General features: G+C 41.6%; 1 protein-coding gene across 3 annotated transcripts in view; it reads left to right on the top strand.

Annotated features, from left to right (window-relative positions):
* Positions 1–19274, top strand: part of Fam155a (family with sequence similarity 155, member A) — a 567324-nt gene that overhangs the window by 98836 nt on the left and 449214 nt on the right. The gene's annotated exons all lie outside the window — the stretch shown is intronic.

Genomic DNA, 19274 nt, shown 5'->3' with positions numbered 1-19274 from the left:
CAGCACAGTCAGACCCTGAGATGCCCATGCGCAATCATACAATTAACTTGGTAATGCTACATGGCTTCTGTCCTTGTTGGCTTCCTGCAGCTCCTCCTCTTTCAGGCTAATTGTGGCTTCTGGGGACGACACACCCTCTCATACCCTTTAGGACTGCTTCTGACCCATGACATATTTGTGGAAATTGATATTCACGGCTTATGGGCCACAAGGAATAAATTAAATGGTGACAAGTCCCTGGAGCATTCAGACTGGTTAAGCAAGCATGCTTCATGAAGGATAACATTTTGAGAAGATTACGTCAGGACATAAAAGTTGCAAGAGGCCTGCCTGGGCTGATGCTGTTAGACCATGGTGCCTCTACCATGGTGTATGCTTAAGCATAAACTATGATTTAGGGTTTATATGTGCTTTTTATGAAGTGGTGTTTGACCATAATTTATTTGATATTTGGTTAGGGATGGTTCAAATGCGCTTTTCTCTCCATGATCCGACTCCCCCTACTAAAGCCCGCACACAGGTTCATTGGAATCTCCCAGGGGAGATTTTTTAAAATGCAGAATCCTCTTGAAACCTGAACAGAGTGAAAAATCTGATTCTTCTGGAAACCTTTCCCTGATTCTTTCTGTACACAGCAGGGTTCCCCTGATGCCCCATCCCTCTCCGTGTAGACAATTTAGTATTTGGCTTGATACTTTAATATCATTGTGGAAATGAGAAGGTGCAGAGAGAAGTGGGTATTTCACGTTTTCCCATGAAAAACTTAGAAGCCAAGAAAATATTGCAAAGGACTAGCAAGCAGATAGGCCGTTTTCAGAAAACCTACAGTGTCTCTGTACAGTAGATACTGATGTACATTTTTTCCCTTCTGTAACTACTTGGTCCTCCGTGAATAATATGCATTTTATGCAGAAATCCATAGTTACGTCATAGAATTATTTAGAAATAAGAAAGCTTGTGTAATGAACTGGCCAGGACTGCTTCTAGTTGCTGCTTAGCGACTAGGTGGGCTTGCTGCCCATGAGGCTGTGTTACTATTCTAGGGGGCTGCTATTATCTGATACCTTGGTCACCCCAAAGCTCTCCCCTGAGCAAGCATGCATGGGTGAAGGGACACAGAATCTCAAACACAGTTAAATTAATGCTGGGTAACACAGATTGTCCCAGTTAGCCACGCTTATTCATTTTGATAGAGCCCCTCAGGGTGCAGCCATATCAGGCTTCCGTCAGCAAGCACTTCTTGGCATCAGTAGTAGTGTGGTGGGTTGGTGTCTGCTACTTTCAAGAACGCTGTTGACTTTGTGTTGGCAATATGAACTTAGGGTTCGCTATGAGCCTTATAATAATTTACCCTTTCAGAGCAGGTCTGCCACCTAAGTGAGCCTTCCCAAGTCTTCCAAATAGATGACCCTTCCTAGTGAGGTCTGCAATGGAATAATGAAGCTGTATATTTAGAGTGTCCATTGGCTCATTCCATTCTGTCCTGTGGTCTGAAATGAACCAGCTTCTGCTCTATTTAAAAACTTTTAGCTATGTGTATGCTGGCAGGAAGGGGTCGTGCATACTACTGCAGTGCCCATGAAGGCCAGAAGACACTAGGTCCCCCTAGAGCTGGATCTATAGGTGTTTGTAGGATGTCTGTTGCTAGGGCAAAGAATCAAACAGGGTTCCTCTGGAAGAGCAGTTTATGTTCCTGACCACTAGGCCACTTCTCCAGCCTGCTTTATGACACAGCCCAGAGGCCTCAAAATAAAGGTTGCTACCTGTGAGCCTCTCTCCTGTCCACACCAGAAAGAAGTCACCACAATGGGCTTTGCATGTCCCATTGTGTATTGTCTGGAATTGCCTGTTCTGTAGAAGACACAAAGAGAGTAACTGCTTCACATTTAGTGACTCAGCATTCCAAATTTAAAAAGATATTCTTCTAGAATATCTAACATCTAACATCTGTTGTTTCTAACATCTTTCTTCTTTTTTCTTTCTCTTTTTTCTTCCTTTCTTCCTTCCTTCCTTCCTTCCTTCCTTCCTTCCTTCCTTCCTTCCTTCCTTCCTTCCTTCCTTCCTTCCTTCAATATTTCTGTCTTGAGATAAGGTCTTACTCTGTTAGGCCAGGCTCATCTGTAAATCATATCGTAAACTCATATTAGCCTTGCATTTTTGGCAATTCTGGGGTTCTGTGAGACCCTGACTTAAAGCATCTCTCCCTGAAAGATAAAGCCCCTGGACGTTTCCCAAGCTTGTTTTCCCTGATCTCTAAAAATACAGCCAGAAAGAAGCTCTTTGTTCTCTATAGCCAGCAAAAAACCTTTTTGTTTCTGAGCCTTACAGCCAGAGATGCAATGATTGTGGGAAGACCTAGCCAGGCCCTTGCTTGACTCCCTGTGCCAAGGACATGGAGATAGAGAGAGAGATTTTACAGAGAAGAGCTACAGCTCACTCCCCACTCCTCACCTTGTAATTTTACCAAGGACACCCGCTAGAGAAGAGCTGTAGCCAAATTCCGCCAAACTCTCCTTCCAACTCCTCCCAATTCCTCACTTTTCCTTTAAAAGCCCCCTACTGTTACCGCTCTGGGTCGAACTTCCCTGCCCTGCTCAGGCAGCGGAAGGAGTTCATCCTCAGCTAGCTGATAATAAAGCCTCTTGCAGTTTGCATCAGGTGTGGTTTTCTCTCGAGTCATTGGGGTACCGGGCAGCTCATCCCGGGACTTAAGCGGAGGTCTCCCCAGTTTTGGGGGTCTTACAGTTCCAACCTTCTAAGTGCTTATATTACAGGTGTGAGCCACCAAACTTGGCTTTGAATTCTTTAAAGAGTGTTTTTGCTTGCTTGCTTGTTTGTTTGTTTTTAATTACACATGTGTGTATGACGTGTGCTGCGGGCATTTATGCTGTTGTTCTGTGTGAGGATGAGAACAGCTTTGTAGGTGATCCACTTTTCCCACCTTTCACTCAGTCCAAAGGTTGAAGTCACATGGCCAGTCTTATATCATCAGGTGCCAAGTGCACTATCTGATGAGCTATATCTCTGGCATCATGAATTCTTAATACAATTTTATGGCATCTCCTATGAGGGACGTTCATAGTAATGATCAAGTAAATATCATTTTAGCTTGGCTTTTCTCTGCTTTGAATATGTGGCTGTGGGTTATTTTTACTGTACTAGATAACCACATCTACGTGAACACGCTGTTCTCCACCCCTTTCACAACACTCTCTGGGACCTGCCTTGTCTTGATGCCTTTTCTTTGCTCCCCTTTCTTTCACATTAATGCAATATAATCTTTGGGTGAGTAGGCATTTTCAGCAAATAGTACATTTTATTTTTTCTTACTCTTTCACTTTCTATATATTGTTTCATTTCTAAATACATGCACATAAAAATGCTAAATTAGTTGCAACTTAATAGAAGTCATAAAATACAACTTGATTTGTCATGTGTAAAATCATTTACTAAGTCCCTTTGTGAGATTCAGTACCCTGGTTCCTTTAGGTTGGACAATGACTGACAACGTGCAGTCTTCTTGAATTATATAGCCTCAGAGGATGATATCATCAGACGAGTCAGCCTCTTATTGCCCACAGATAATAGATTCTCAGAGCAAATGTCTGTGGCATGAATGTGCTCCACCTTATGTGTCCATGGAGCACTTGCAATAGGCTCAGAAAGGCTGAAGAGTGTTTTCTAATTTCAATCAATTTCAATTTGAAAATGGACACAGAGCCATTTCACACTGAGGATGGAGCACTGACTTTCTGGAGTTCTATTACATTTACATGTGGAACATTAGCATCTGGTTAAGAAAGGCTATACATGTGCAATGTGAGATTTTAATAATGCAGTATAAAGAGGAGGGGATGAAACATCTCAAGGTGATTTCTGTCCTGGGTACAGTATATGGAGTCCTGGTCTCAGGAAAGTTGGTGAGAATCAAGTGAAATGAAATCAATATAACTTTTCCCCTTGTGAATTTTAAATGCCATTGTGGGGACATTGCAAATGGTCTCTGTAGTTTGACTTCTTGACATCCCTTGGTTGAGATGGATGCATTGGCCAAGGCTCTCTCCTGAAGGGAAGATGCCACAGTAAATTCCCACTGAGACTCCTTTGCTTGGGTCCCTTCTCTTATCCTGCCCCTCATTTCCAAGCCCATCCTTTGTGGGTAAAAGAACAAATAGCATAATTAAATTAAAGAAGATGTGTGTGAAATCCCTATTGCAGCATTTAGTCAGGGAGCTTCATGTGCTAAACATTTCTAATTCTTATCACTTGCTTCGATTAAATATTCAAGACGCAAAGTTAAATAGCAGAGGGCTTTCTATGCTAATGATTAAAAATAATTCTTGACTAATGAGTATTAATTAGCTCGCAGGTCAGTTAACAAACATTTATTAAGGGCTTAGATTGCAGATGAAATTGTGCTATACACCCTTGAGATTTCCCAGTAATAGATTTACCTGGAATTTAATAATTTAATTTTGTTGGGAATAGTTACTAGTAAACTATATATATATATATATAGTTTATAGGTATATATGATAGCTTTGTGAAACTTTAAAAACAGCTATTTTCATATAGTATTTAAACCCTTACATTCTTCCATTTAAAATTTGAAATTTCTTTATATACTTCAAATTGATGAAGAATATAAAACCTCCTATGGACAAGCACATTGACTATTACTCATAAGATTTCCTTGGTTTTCATGCCCTTGTTGCTATCAATGTGATAGAATACATAATATCCTATTTGAAGATGAGAAAGGAAGCATGGGGGTTACTTCTCTATACTTAGGTTACTGTTCTAGTGATACAAATCTGAAAACCCTCAGCTACAGAAATAGCTTCAGCATCTTTACCCTGCACTTGTTCAGTCAAGTCATGCCCCTTAGGGATCAGACCAGAGAGTGTCTGACCAGCCACAGGATTATCCTGTGAACTCCCTTGTTCACAGTACACCAGAAACAAATCACAGATAGACCAAGACAAAGTAGTTTTGTCCCCTCAACCCCACCCCAGGTAATCATGCATACATTTTAACATGAAATATTTCTTTTATGACTTAGGGTTTCATTTCTGAAACCATGAGACACCATGACCATGACCCATCCACCCTGCAGCTCTTGTCATTCATGATACAGGCCATGAGTAACTGACTCACTTTGAGTGACTGGCATCATCCAAGGACACAGCAACACAGAGACACAGAAACACAGAGACACCATGACCAAGGGAAATCTTATAAAGGAAAATATTAAATTGGGCTGGCTTACAGTTTCAGAGATTTAGTACATTATCATCATGGTGGGAAGCATGGTAGTGTCCAGGCAGACACGATGCTGGAGAAGGACCTGGGAGTTCTACATCTTGATCCACACACAGCAGGGGGAGACTGTGTACCACACTGTATGTAGATTGAGCATATTTGACCTCAAAGCTTGCCCCGACAATGACATACTTCCTCCAACATGGCTACACCTATGCCAACAAGGCCATATCTAATAGTGTCACTCCCTTCAACCAAGCCTTTAAACACATGAGGGTATTGGGGCCATACCTATTCAAACCACCACTCCTTGGAATAAAGAAAACTGAAAAGTCACGATGCTTAATTAAACTTTGCTTTTAAAGTGTTACTCTCTAACAAGGGAGGCATGTCCATGGCAGAACTCTATCTATGGATAACAACCAAGAGTGAAATAGATATAGGGAGCCTGGAGGACAACCAGGTGTGCGGGACCTGCTGATGTGGGTAACCCCAGTCTGGCCTTAGCAACTATAGAAGCACCATTCTCAAGCCACAGGCTCCTCCCCATCCACCCTGCAGCTCTTGTCATTCATGACACAGGCTATGAGTACCTGACTCGCTTTGAGTGACCGGCATCATCAAAGGACACAGCAAGGCAGCCGCAGCTTACACACAGGTGCATCGATGAACCCATCTTAGTTATGGATATTTATAGGTATTTTAATTTCACTGCGAACTTTATGTGATAAGTTTGGGTTTTGTACATGTATCCATAGGCATTTTACAAGTTAATATTTTGTCTAGCATACAGTACTCCATTGTTGCACTTTCATACATATGTATCATTATACAGATACTTTGTTTCATTGCCATATATTCATACTTATGTATCATTCTACTGTGTTCTTACCTGCTCCCCCACTGACTCCCCTAGCCTGCATTGCTCTCTTCATTGTTGATACCTGTATTCCCCCATTACCTTCTCCTCTTCTCCTTTTGTGACATATATATTTTTTCCCTTGCCCTCCCATTTAGTCTCCCTCTCCCCCATATTTAGATACTTACACGTGTAAAGGTAAACCTAGACTCTTTGTGTGAAAAAGTTGTGTCTATCTATACCTCTCTTTCTTTATATTTCATATAAATGTCTTCAGTTCCATCCATTTTCTGTAAACACCACAATTTAGACCCCATTGTATTTGTACCACATTTTCTTTATCCTTTTGTCTTTTGGTATAAAATCTAGTCTCATTTTAATTCCTGTCCATTTTGGAATAGCCACAAGCAGAGATGTGCAGGTATCTCTGCAATACACTTTTCCCACACCTAATAAGAGAGAAAGGATTTCTATCTTAGGACAGCCAAGTATCTGCAAAGACTAGAGCTTAAACTTAGTCTACCTTTTGTCATGAAATACATATGTGTTTTATGGAAAGGCCTTTTCTTCTCTCCCAGCACTCTTAAAGCATATTTGATCAATAAAAATGGTACACACTGTTCTATTTGGACAGAGATAAGTTACATGATGCTGAAATGAGATCGGTTGATGTGAGTGACCACTGTCTTGATTTTACTGAGGACAACTCTGATATAATCTCTAAGCCACTTTCATCAATAAGGCACGTTGCCCTTAGCATAGGCGCTATGCTAGACAATACATTTGCAGGATATCTTCACTCTTTCTAAGGTTTCCTCAACACATCCTGAGGTCTCTTTATCTCAAGATCTCCTCCTTCACAGTGCAGAAGCTTTCTTTCAAACATGATAGTGCTGAGCTGTTTGCTAGTAAGGACGTTCCTGGGAGGCTGTTCCAGACAGCATCTGCCTGTGTTTCCTTTTAGCACCTCTACATTTGGAATTAGTTTTTGTACCTGGAGTGAAAGGGGGGGTCTGGCTTTTATTCTTCTGCTTCTGCAGGTCCAACAACCTCAGCACCCTCTACTGGGGAGGCTGCCCTTCCCTCATCATGAGTTTCGGGGACAGAATGGACAGCCCAGGAATAAATCCACTTGTTTACATCCAAGTGAAAGGCCCCTTTCAAAGATGTCCTCACCCAAGTTTTCCTTTCCTGTTAGTATTCAAAAGAAACTCTAAATTTAGTGCAATTCTAGCAAAGATGTAGAAAATAACTGCTGAAATATACAGATGTTTCTCAGTAGTAAAAGTCCTGTGCAATGCAATTGTTATGTAGTTCGGGCTACAATAACATGCAGTTGTGGAAGAACTTGAAAATATTTTGCAATCACAAAACTTCCAGGGAAACAGAATAGTGCCAAACAGAAAAAGAGAGAGAAAAAACATGCGCAATAATGGAATGCTTTCTACAATATCTTTCAAAGACACTTAAGTTTCTCCTTCAACAGATTATGTACCTACCTCCATTTTCATACACACACACACACACACACACACACACACACACACACACTCAGGCATCCATACTTATTAGGCATCTCTGAAAAGCCCTGGATCTAACCTCATTTCTCTGCTGTGTGTGAGGAGAAAAAAAAATCCCTTGATTTGAGTTTTTTTTACTATCACAGAATTGAAGAGGGGTCAAAATAAATGTTGTATTTTAATTATGTTACTTATCTGTTGAAGCCTCCTGCAAAGGGAATGAGAGTTTGGGTCAGATCTGTGCTCTCTAAGACAGAAATAGCAGTGTGGGGAGTGTGTTAGGATTTCCAAGGACTTTTATAATCATCTAGTTAGCTTCAGGAACGTTTGTTAAACTGTGTGTGGGGTGCCTGCCATCTGACTAATATTACACAAAGGGGCTGCGTAGAGCAGTGGATGCACGTAGCCATTCCTCACACTGATTTTTTTAATTAGGTATTTATTTCATTTACATTTCCAATGCTATCCTAAAAGTCCCCCATACCCTCCCCCCACTCCCCTATCCACCCACTCCCACTTCTTGGCCCTGGCGTTCCCCTGTACTGAGGCATATAAAGTTTGCAAGACCAATGGGCCTCTCTTTCCAGTGATGGCCGACTAGGCCATCTTCTGATACATATGCAGCTAGACACATGAGCTCTGGGGGGTACTGGTTAGTTCATATTGTTGTTCCACCTATAGGGTTGCAGATCACCCCAGCTCCTTGGGTACTTTCTCTAGCTCCTCCATTGGGGGCCCTGTGATCCATCCAATAGCTGACTGAGAGCATCCACTTCTGTGTTTGCTAGGCCCTGGCATAACCTCACAAGAGACAGCTGTATCTGGGTCCTTTCAGTGAAATCTTGCTAGTGTATGCAATGATGTCAGTGTTTGAAAGCTGATTATGGGATGGATCCCCAGATATGGCAGTCTCTAGATGGTCCATCCTTTCGTCTCAGCTCCAGATTTTGTCTCTGTAACTCCTTCCATGGGTGTTTTGGTCCCAATTCTAAGAAGGGGCAAAATGTCCACACTTTGGTCTTCATTCTTCTTGAGTTTCATGTGTTTTGCAAATTGTATCTTATATCTTGGGTATCCTAAGTTTCTGAGCTAATATCCACTTATCAGTGAGTACATATTGTGTGAGTTCTTTTGTGATTGGGTTACCTCACTCAGGATGATGCCCTCCAGGTCCATCCATTTGCCTAGGAATTTCATAAATTCATTCTTTTTAATAGCTGAGTAGTACTCCATTGTGTAAATGTACCACATTTTCTGTATCCATTCTTCTGTTGAGGGGCATCTGGGTTCTTTCCAGCTTCTGGATATTATAAATAAGGCTGCTATGAACATAGTGGAGCATGTGTCCTTCTTATCGGTTGGAACATCTTCTGGATATATGCCCAGGATAGGTATTGCTGGATCCTCTGGTAGTACTATGTCCAATTTTCTGAGGAACCACCAGACTGATTTCCAGAGTGGTTGTACAAGCTAGCAATCCCACCAACAATGGAGGAGTATTCCTCTTTCTCCACATCCTCGCCAGCTTCTGCTGTCTCCTCAATTTTTGACCTTAGCCATTCTGACTGGTGTGAGGTGGAATCTCAGGGTTTTTTTGATTTGCATTTCCCTGATGATTAAGGATGTTGAACATTTTTTCAGGTGCTTCTCAGCCATTCAGTATTCCTCAGGTGAGAATTCTTTGTTTAGCTCTGAGCCCCATTTTTAATGGGGTTATTTGATTTTCTGGAGTCTGCCTTCTTGAGTTCTTTATTGTATCACTTACTCTGCAGATGCAGACACAGGTGGAAAGTCTTGCTACAGAGGTACTGGAAAAGCCAGGATCATAGATAGGCTCTTTCTTCAGTTGGAGCTCCCTGTCTATAGCCTATGGGCTTAATGCTTTAGAACAGCTTCCCTGTTTGAAGGCAGAATGTCCCTTGTATCGTGTGTAATCAGGGCCTCTGCCTAGACTTGATACTGTTCCTAGCACTCCTGTGGTACTAATTGTGTAAATGGGGCAGGACAAAAATCTATGGGCTAAATTGTTTATTCAAGGGTGTCTAGGGACAAGGACTGTTTGGGGTGAGATGAGGGAAATACGTAAACAGAAGATATTTTTAGTAATTCCTGTCATCCTTGAGTTTCATCTTAAGGGTTTTGCTCATTGAAACATGAATTGTCTTGATATCGAAAACATAATCATATTAAACTATGTCATAAGAGATTACACATGAATTTAAAATGAGAATTTATTGAATTTGTCCTTTCCCAGAAGCAAGTTTCTTAACTTGATCTGGCTGGTGTCTTGGAGTCAGACATAATGGAAAACCAAGTTATAATCTCAAGGTTGTCTCAAGGTCACCAGGAAACAAGACTCCCCATCCACACAGCTGGCCTTGGGAGACTCTATAATGGGGCAGCTTTGCCCTTGTGTGTCTCGTGCCTTCTCTTTTCAATTGTTAGCTTAGATTAGTACACTGTCCTTATCTTTTGATTAGTAAATTTCTAATTTATACGTCATAATTTTGCCTATGTCAAGGCATGGGATTATTTGTTTTTAATGCAGGCACCATGCTTAATAACAGTGAGAGTAATTACAATCAGCCACCATGTTCTCTATAATGCATTATATCAAATGTAGGGAGCAGGTAGGGTGTCCTCCTCCTCTTGCAAATGAAATTCTGCCTCCCATCCTGGAGCACTTAAACAGCTTGTAAGAACCCTTTCTAATTCAAACCTAACATGTGGGCTTCAATGTTCCTGTTGATGAGTTGTTTGTGCTTCATTTTCATTAGCCGTTCCTTACCTCACAGCCAACTGGGTTGAGTCTTGTGTGCACTGTGATTTTCTTTTCTGCTCTCCTTTGCTATTCCTCTGTGATGTCCTTAATTCTGAGCATCAGTATTTTCTATGAAGACTTTGAGGTTAGTCTTCTGCAAGGGTCCTAATTCCCATTTCTCAGTTGTAGTCTACTTTATACAATTAAACAATCAATTGTCCTAATCAGGACATTTACATTTAAAGACATTGTTACATATCCAGAGTTTCAACTCAACAGTCAAGTTGGTGGCAGGATTGCAGTATGCCCAGGAAGAGCCTCTCAGACCTCCACTCTCTCGATCTCTGACAAGCTTGTCAAACCAAGCAGGATCTTCTCTGTTCTGTGTAGAAATGTTGCTTCTTTAAATTCATTAATGTTAATCAGCTTCTGGACCTCAGGCATAGAAGGTCAGGTTGTATGGTTTCCTTGGTTTACAGTTTTCGGTTGTGTCCCATGCTTGTCTACTTGCATATTTTTGGAAGGTTGCCTACATTCTAGCTGGAACATAGTAGACTAAAATAAAATATCCCACCAAGGAGAAACAAGAGAAGAGGGCTGGTATCCCATTGTCTTTTAAGAAGGCATATCACCGATGACATGAGGAGCTACCATGAGACCCCCTCCCTCACAGGCTTCCACCACCTCTCAACAAGGCTACCCCAGGAAGAAAGCCTGTGGCTCACGGGCTCTGGGTGACACTCAGATCCACATATTAGAGAGGGTTCTTTTTCACCTGGTTCTGTCAGACACCTTCATGCATCTGAGCACCCTGCACCTCCACTCAGCTCTTTAACCAGTAGATCATCCTTACTGCTTGTGACTCCCTTCCGCAGTCAAGATGGGAACAAAGCTTGAGTGCATGCACTTCATTTTGAAGTCTATCTAAGGAAGCTGCATTTGAGGGAGCAAGGAAACATGTGTGCTAACGAATGGCTTCATGCTCTAGGAAGCTGAAACTCAACTCCTTTGGGAAGGTAAAGAAGACTTTGCAGTGCATCCCGCTAGGAAACAAGTAGATTAGTTACATGGTGGGTTCTACTTGACACTGTTCAAGGAGGACTCACTTGGAAAAGGAATGCCCTGGCTCTCCCAGTGTACATGGTGTTCTGAGATGGTCTATGTAGAAAGAGAATCATTAGGCAGAGAACTTACATACTTCCTGAGGGGAAAAAATCTGTGAAGATATATAAACAGATTCTCCATGGTGCCCTCTCTTCCTGGCATGACCCATTCACTCATTTCCTTTCTTTAAAAAAAAAAAGTGCCTGATTCCAGGCCTTATGTTAAGAGGTATGAATACATCCATGAACTACACAGCCAAAGTCATCTGTTTCCCTAAGGCTCACACTATATGGATTGTTTAGAAAATGAACAGAAGGAAAACTTTTTGGTAAAATGAATGGTCCCAGGAGTTGTAACTGAGGTAAGATGTGTAGAGTTAAAGCTAGCAGAGTCCAAGTTCCACACAGTAGGGGAACGTAAATAGGAAAGGTGACCTGGGATCTGCAGTAGGACCTGTATCTTTCCTAAAAGTGAATTCCCTGGATCATACTGAGGAATGGGAGACAAGTATTCCAATCAATGTCTTGCATTAGCTCCTGAGAATACAGTGCACTATGTCCCCAAGATAGAACTTGTCATAAAAACTGTATAGCTACACCACAAGTATCTATCAACTATTATTATATTTTATTTCTTTGCTTGATGGCACATTGAGCTTTTGTGGTAGCAAGAAGGAGAGAGTTTTAGTATGCCATCCTAGTTCTCATAACGATCCATGCCAAGGTTTTTCTAGAACATTCTGTTCTCACATTCCCATCCATTAACTAGAGAATGTATCTCTTTACTTTTGGCTTCTTCCTCTTGGCTGTAGAGATCTCATCTACCAAATTTCCTGCACACATCTCTCACCAGATTACTTCAAATCTGGCTCTATAGCACCCCTCCTCCTTCCGGAGCTTATGATGTCCTACACAGGAGAGTTCTACTTAGATTATAAGCCAGTAGCTAAGCTAAGAAAGCCAGAAATAAGCTCAGTATCTCTTAAAGGTTATGGTATGAACACAGAAACATTCTCTGTCTGGGTAACATGTTTCATTCATGACCTAGGCTTGGTTATCTCTTCTGGTTTTGGATTCTTCAAACATCCCTGTGCCTATCATGAAGACTACTTGAAGAACCTTTCCTATTCTTTCTTTCCAGTTGAGCTTTCTGGTGTGTCTTTGTTTTATTACAGAAAGTTTCAACAATTGCTGGAATTTCTGAATCTGCTTAGTGATAATCTAAAATAAAAGCAATAAGCTTTGGAATTTCTTGTTTAACTTGCTATAAAGCCTGTAAGTATCTCACAGGACTTGCCTTAGCACTTCCTTTACTTTGTAGTATTTTAATTGGCAAAGTGCTACTTATGTTAAACAGGAGACTCAGTGGTACATCTGTCATGGTGTAGGACAACAGGAGTGAACAATAATAGATGGATGTACAGATGGATGGATAATTGATGGATGGCCAGACAGATGGAAGGATGGATGGACAGATAGGTGAATGAATGAATTGATGATGGATGGATGGATGATGGATGGATGATGGGTAGACAGACAGAGGGACAGACAGAAGGAAGAAAGGATGGAAGGATGATGGATTGATGGATGGATGATGGATGGATGGGTAATGAATGGATGGACAGAGGGATGGACAGATGAAAGGATGGATGGATGGATGGAATGATGGATGAATGAGTTCACAGCTGCTAAAGCTCTGACTTAATGATTCTCAAAGGTATTCCCCAATGTGATCATTCTCCTTTCCAGGGACCCACAGAAAGAATTAACTATTTTTTTCTTCACAATCCATAAAAGCCATGTATTTGCTAATGAGATGATTTTTAATTCCTCCTTATAGGATTTGTTCTTACTGATACTCAAAATGAGTAGAAGGGCTTGTGAGTATACTCTACCTATGTGACAAACCGTTCTTGGTCCAGAGCAGCATGCAGCATATGCTCTAATTTTAGAAGCATCAGGTGAGCAAAAGTGACGTGCTCATCTGGGCACCACCCAGGAGACTTGTGATTTGAAGTAAATATTTTAGTTTGCCTGTCACACACAGTTACTGTCTTATGCTTGCTCAGGAATCTGAAGTAGAGGGATTTATAAAACAATTTAAGGAAATTTAGTGCTACTTGCATAGATTTAAAGCATTTCAACAGTAAGCTCCCTACATAAAAATCACTTGAAATTTTCATTCTCATATCTTCAGGTAGGGAAAATAAAGGGTTACTCACAGATACCTTGTGAGTTGTATCTTTCTTCTGATTCCTTCTGCTAGTCTATGGATTTTACTTCCTTTCTTAATGGGACACTCCCATTCTTCAGCCATCATTTTCAGTAGAATGATGCATGATTTTATATGTCTCTACATACACATGTGTGGCATGTTTTATATCTATCTACATACATGTGTGACATTTTCTTTACATTTATCAAACATTTCTTAAAGGGAACTTGTGAAGGTTACTTAAGGAGTATGCTGTGATATGTAGATGGTAGAGTTTAGTTTCCCCGGATGCTGACAGACTGTGAACATGGCCTAGCCTTTCCGGATGGCAGCTCTCCAATGTTGTAAGCACAGCCTCACCCATCCAATGGTGTCACTCCAATGCTGTGAGCTCAGCCTAGCTCATCCAATGATGTCACTCCAATGCTGAGAGCATGGCCTCACCCATCCAATGGCGTCACTCTAATGCTGTGAGCTCAGCCTCACCCATCCAATGGTGTCACTCCAATGCTGTGAGCTCAGCCTAGCCCATCCAATGATGTCACTCCAATGCTGAGAGCATGGCCTCACCCATCCAATGGCGTCACTCTAATGCTGTGAGCTCAGCCTACCCATCCAATGGTGTCACTCCAATGCTGTGAGAATGGCCTCACCCATCCGATGACATCACTCCAATGATGCCTTAGATATATATTTATTACCATATGTTCTGCTGGTTCTGTGAGGTCAATGTCAGCAAGTCAGACAGTCTGTGCAATGTCTGACTCAAACTCCCTGCTGACAGTCCTTCGAGCAAACATGCTCTATGACCATAAAATTTGTCACCAGTGATTTCTCTTTGTACATTATATACGGTTCTTTTGAAAGCATTGACTCCTTTTACAAAGTTTTTCAAGTTCACTTCTCATTTCTTATTCACCAGCTTTTCTTCTTCATCTACTGCACTGCATCAAATGCTGTTGATGCTACTTTCATACCCACTGTCAAGTTGTTGGTGTCTGGAGCCAGGGTGACTAGAAGTCATACAGACCTGGTTCAGTGTTGCAGTGATCCTCCTGCCTGTGCTTGCTAAGTCTTGCCATCAATGGTGTTGACCCTAATTATAATTAAAAATATTTCCCAATTTCATTTAAATGACAGAGAGAAGTGATGAACCCTGTCTTGTTTTTCTTGTTGTTACTTTCCAAACTGAGGGAATAGGGCTGGCATACCTAAAGGTTACACTGCTCCAGGGATCGGTCCTGGTAGGCTTGCTTTTATCTATGACTGTGAAAGGACTTGATATTTTTCTATTTGCATAATCCTGCTTAAATCCTGAATAGACTTTTTTTTTCTACACTTTGGCAAGACTGTCCTAACTCCACATTGAAAGTGGAGGTAGGGGCCAGGTGTGGTGGCCAGCACTTGGGAGGCAGAGACAGGCGGATTTCTGAGTTAGAGGTCAGCCTGGTCTACAAAGTGAGTTCCAGGACAGCTGGGACTACACAGAGAAGCCCTGTCTCGAAAAAAAAAAAAAAAAAACAAAAAACAAAAAACAAAAAAAAAAAAAAACAAAAAAGGAAAACAAAAAAGGAAAGAGGAGGTAGGTAGCTGGGGAGGTGACTCAGTAAGCAAGGGGTTGTTGGCAAACACGAGGACCTGAGTTTTGATCCCCACTCCACACATACAAACAATAACGAAGACAAAAACAAGATTGGCACCTGTGATCCCAGGGATAGGGACCTGGAGACAGATGGACCCCTAGCCAGTCTTGGCAGTCAGTGAACTTCAGGTTCAGGTAGAGAGCCTATCTCCAACCTGTCTCAGAAAGTAAGGTAGAGGAGATAGATGACGAGAGCTGACACAAAGTGCAAACTTCATACATACACATGTGCGTTTAGGCAAGTGGACCTGCACATGTATGCATCACACCTGTACTTCACACATAGAACCACACAGGACCAAAGGCATACAGTCACACAGGACCACACACATACACCCATATAGGCAGGTATACATGTGCACATAAACACGTACACACACTGTACATACAAACCCACTACTAAGGGTCTAGTTTTTTCTCATCAATTTTTCTTAAAATTGATTTCTTTTAAAATTGAGTCTGTTAGGTGCTAATTTGATCTCAGTGGATAAAAAAATGTACAGGCATACATACACATACATATAAACACATATGCATACCTGTACACATATGAACACATACATATATAAAACACAAAGAGAGAACAAAAGGAAGTAAAAACTTTCTGATTGGCACAGAACACTAGATACAAAGGAATTTGTATGGATCATTTGCAGTAATTATAGACAACTGATTTCGTGTTCAAAAATGCAAAAAGCAGTGTACAGGAGAGAAGCAGATTTGTTTTAACTCTAGCCTATTTGGCACTCAGAAAATCACTAGTGCAAGATTATATCATAAAAGTAAATAAAGTTTAGGATTGCCAAATAAATTTTAGGGCTCTATACTGGTAGCTTTGTTCAGAACCAATCAATATTCTCACTATTAAAAAAACAAATGATAGCAAAAATGAATACTAACCACTGAAATGATTACCTATCATTATCAAAGAACTTTACATTTCAATCCTAAGGGTCTTTTTTTTTCAATTATTTTTCTTAAAATTGATTTGTTTTAAAATGGAGTCTGTCAAGTGCTAATTTGATCTCAGTGGATAAAAAAAAACATTTCAATAATTATATGAAAACTGATGAAAGATATTTCAACAATTACATGCTTACCTGGTGTCTGAAGAGTCATGACTTTTGACCTGGGTTGTCCATGTGTTGCTAGATGTGCTGACAGATGAAGGTAGTGCTGAATCAGTACTTGTGGCTAAGGAACACTGGCTTGCACAGTGCCCAAGACCAAGTGCACTGACCGGTCTCTGCCAAGTGAGGCACAGATGCCGACAGTGTTTGCAGAGACCACGATGTCTTCAGAGATGACATGGGAGTCAGAGTGGCTTTCAGATGGTTAAGCAGATGGAACACGACATGGAATTTTATGGAGACACATGAACTTGGACAATCAGACAAGTCCAAGGCCTAGCCTGGGCTCCAGGGCCTAGTCAGAGCTTCAGGGCCTAATCAGCTTTAACACTCCCCTCTGCATGGGATTCCCCTGCATCATAGTCTAGAAAGCTACTTGCTGTTTCCATTGCTTGTTTGGTTTTAAATTGAGAGACAACCACTAGGTTCCACCCTGGTGCTTCCTTTTGCCTTCCTTTCTCTTTTCTTCTCTTCAGTCCTGAAACCAGCTGTGGTTACTCAACAAATCCTGGCTGCTTTCCCACTACTTGTTAACATAGTAGGACTCAACCTCTAGGTTGTGAGCCCTTTGGTGGTCCAATAACTCTTTCGCAGGGTTACCTAAGACCATCAGAAAACACAGATATTTGCATTACAATTCAGAGCAGTAGGAACATTGAAGTCCTGAAGTGACAATGAAAATAATTTTATGGTTGAAGGTCACCCCAGCATGAACAACTGTATTATAGGGTCAGAGTGTTAAGAAGGTTGAGAACCACTGTGTTAACCAAAAGAAGAAACAAAAATGGCTAAAATTTAGAGCAACCAGTTCAAATTGCACTGAAGAGACTGCCTAACCCTCTAGCTCTTAATCCTCACACAACATCTGAAGCAAGAGTGGGAGTGTGAAGTACAACTCCGTGCCTCCGCTCAAGGCTCTGCAGAGAACTTCCCACACTACACCAATGGCAGGGTGTGTGTGCTTCTTTAAAATTTTATTTTCTGTTTTTTACTTACTCACTTTACATCCTGCTCACTGCCCTTCTCCCAGTGATGTCCTTCCACAATCCTTCCCCTGTCCCCTACCCCCATCCTCCATCCCCCATCCCTTATCTGCCTTCCCCCCTACCCTCTCTCCTACTCTGAGCAAATGGAGTCTACTTGGGTATCCCCCCACCCTGGCACTTTTAAGCCTCTGCAACCCTGGGTGATTCCTCTCCCACCGAGGACAGACAAGGCAGCCAACTAGTAGAGCATATCCCATTTACAGCCACCAGCTTTTGGAATAGGCCTTGCTCCAGTTGTTCAGGACCCACATGAAGACCAAGCTGCACATCTGTTACATATGTGTAGAGAGGCCTAGGTCCAGCCCAGGTATGTTCTTTGGTTGGTGGTTCAGACTCTGAGAGCCCCATGGGTCCAGGTTAGTTGACTGTGTTATCCTTTTTGTGAAATCCCTATCCCTTTTGGGGCTACAATCCTTCCTCCTATTTTTTCCATAAGAGCCCCCAAGTTTGTCCATTGTTTGGCTGTGGATGTCTGTATCTGTCTGAGTCAGCTACTGGGTGGAGGACAACCATGCTAGGCTCCTGTTTGCAAGCACAACTGAGTATCATTAAGTGTTAGGGATTGGTACTTGCCCACGGTTTGGGTCTCAGTTCTGTGGGTTATTGGTTGGCCATTTCCCTGTGGTAGATGCTTTTGTCTGTTGACTCATTCCCACCTGCTGAACTACAGATGCTTATTTTCCAGAAAGCCCGTTCACAGCAGCAGCAGCAACACAGCAGCAGCAGCAACAGGAGTGTGATCAACCTGCGATTCAGCTAGCAGCGAGCAGTGAGGAAGTGTCTCACCACCTAGAAAAACTGCTGCCTTCAGCACCAAGGCACTTTTTATAGACATGCCTGAGTTCCTTGTAGACAGACCATAACTCGTGTGTGTGTGTGTGTGTGTGTGTGTGTGTGAGTGTGTGTGTGCTCAGCACATGTGTGAGGGTACATATGGTAGCCATGGTCAATATTGGATGTCCTTCAGTTGTCCTCCACATTAGTTTTTCTGAAGAGGCCTCTTGCTGAACCTACAACTCACTAATTCAGCTAGTATCAGACCAGAAAGCACTATGAACCTTCTGTCTCTACTGTCCCTTATTAGGAGTATATACATATATGACCCTAACTCAATATTTAACAAGGTTACTGGGATTTGAACACAGGATCTGAGGCTCTTTATTCACTGAGCCACCTCCCCAGACCTCATAATTTCTCCTTCACATTCCATTTCTCTGCACATCCCATCATGACGATTTTAATTCAGTTATCTGGGCACATTTATTATCCTACTACTTATTGTCTTGTAGTTTGATGAGTAAGGTTAACATACAATAACCTCAGATTAGCTAAAATGAGAGAGATGATGAGTTCTCTAAGAAGAGCATGGGGGTCAGAGGATGGAGAAATTACTAATGACGGAGTCAGGAGCCCAAGCAGGAGCCCTGATGTTCACTTGTGGACAAGAAAACTAGGTGTGCAGAGACGGCTCTGAGATACCAAGGGCTTGTTACAGTTATCTCTGAGATACCAAGGGCTTGTTACAGTTATGTATTATCTACATACTAGGAAGCATGTGTGCCTAAAGAGATTCTGGGAGGGAAAAATAAACTCAGATCTTCGCTATAGCTGTTCAGACAGTATTTACCATTTCTACACAGATTTTTGTATGAAGAACATACAAGACACACAAAGGACATTTTCATCTTTAAATATCTTTTGTAATCTTTAAATGGTGTCACAACATTTCAGTGCGA

Source organism: Mus musculus, chromosome 8 (assembly GCF_000001635.26).
Source record: "Mus musculus strain C57BL/6J chromosome 8, GRCm38.p6 C57BL/6J".
Taxonomy (NCBI): domain Eukaryota; kingdom Metazoa; phylum Chordata; class Mammalia; order Rodentia; family Muridae; genus Mus; species Mus musculus.
The sequence above is the reverse complement of the archived record's forward strand: the minus strand, read 5'-3'. Positions and strand labels throughout refer to the sequence as shown.